Consider the following 2,038-nt stretch of genomic DNA (forward strand, 5'->3'; position numbering starts at 1 on the left):
TTAAAGTTCACAAAAGTTCGCAAAAACAACCAAGGATGGGAGGCCTAAACCTCTTGTCAAACAAATGCATCAAAAGTGTATCAAAACTCAAAGTCAGGGGCAAGGCTCCACACATCAAGACATGACATACATACGAAAACATGTGCAAAAGGATTGGTTTCAACACTCAAAGGAAATGGCACAAGTGCCTCATGCTAAGCAAGCATCAAAATAGGGACTAAAATGCAAACATCAACTTCAAAAATCCAAATCAAATTTAAAATGCATCCTAAATTCATGGGAATTTAACACAAGGTTCCACTAAGCATATATAAACATCATGCAAAAAATCAGAAGCATCCAGATTCATTTGATATGAAAACAAAAATCGAGAAATTGAGAATGCAAAAACATGTCCTAAAATGCAACATTCAAATTCATGTGTCAAACCTTAGCAAAATGACATAGAAGATAATCAAACCAGTTACCACATCTTAGTATCATGTATGAGGATGGTGTGTGCAAAAGCTTGGGTCAGAATGGTTAAAATATGGGATTTCGTGAAGGTTTGAATGCAAATGGTCAAAAATGCACATAAATGAATCAGAAATTCATATTAAATTCCACGTGTCATGAAATAATTGGGCAATGGTACCAAAAAATCAAGAACTCATCAGGGATCACTCATAAAAAGTTTCAGATTTTGTTGAGTATTTTTGCTACCTTTGATTGGGCAATGGTACCAAAAAATCAAGAACTCATCACGTGTCATGAATGTTTGCTACCTTTGATTGTGCCTGAAACGGTCCAGATCTTGAGATTCAAGAAGCAACCTCCATTAAAGCTTTGTTTAGAAACTGCTTGGAATGGCTCAAATGAAGGGTGGTTTGTGATCCTTAGAGTGTGTAGATCAAGAATATGCTATTGGTTTTCATTTTCCATGGATGTATGGAGAGATTTGATGAGAATCAAGTATGAGATGATTTTTGGAAAGTGAGTTTTTCAGTGTGTATGGAGGTTGCACGAATTAGGGTTTTGCTTAATGATATTTTCAGAGTTTATCCCCTGATTTTTGTGGCTTGGTGGGCTCAAATGAAAGAGTTTCAAGTCCATGATCATTTTGGTTATTTTTGCAAATACCCCCCTTATTTGCACATGGACAACCTTGTTTAATGCATTAATCTTCTCTTGAGATTTGATTAATCATGATTATATAAAAGAAATAACACAAAATGATGTTTAATGTCAATTTTGCAAAGGTGCAATTTTTGTGCATGCATGACTTTTCCACACATGTGGGAATGCATGGGCTCAAATTCCAAGGTGGATTTGGCCCAAAAAACAATGCTGAATAAATTCCCAATGATTGGCATGTGAGAATATTCCATGATGTCATCTTGTGTCCTTTTGACTTTTCATGAAAGAAATCTTGAAAAATGACTTGCACCATTGATGAATCATGCAAAATTATAGGTCATTTTGCATGCCATTTTGAAGTACTTCTCAAAACAAAACCATAGCAAAAAGAGCCACACCAATTGGACTTGTCAACCTCAAGTTATGCCTCTTTAAAGCCTTCATGCACACTTCATCATTCAAGAACCATAACTCTTCAACCATTCATCATATGGCCTTGAAATAGGACTTTTTGGAAAGGGGAGACAAAGATCTACAACTGTTATGTCTTAGAAAAAGTTCAAAACCACCCTTGCTTTTGATAATTTGCTTGGTACATCCTCAAGCTCGCTAGGCGAGTGAAGAAGCGAAGGGCTCGCTAGGCGAGCACTTAGCGAGGTTCCAGCGAACACTCCCAGACATGGATAAAAGCATAGCTAGCAATTACTCGCTAGGCGAGCATCCAACGAGCAGGTTAGCGAGAAATTCCAGTAGCAATATCATCAAGGTTCGCTGAAGTGAAGGAGGAAGCATGGGCTTCGCCTAGCGAAGGATTGCTCGCCTAGCGAGCATGACAGCTCAGGAAGTTTCTTCTGGGCGCAAGTGACTCTGGTGGCTTATCTTGGGGCTCGCTAGGCGAACCGTTCTACTCGCCTAGCGAGCA

This window comes from Lathyrus oleraceus, chromosome 3 (genome assembly GCF_024323335.1).
Source record: "Lathyrus oleraceus cultivar Zhongwan6 chromosome 3, CAAS_Psat_ZW6_1.0, whole genome shotgun sequence".
Lineage (NCBI taxonomy): Eukaryota > Viridiplantae > Streptophyta > Magnoliopsida > Fabales > Fabaceae > Lathyrus > Lathyrus oleraceus.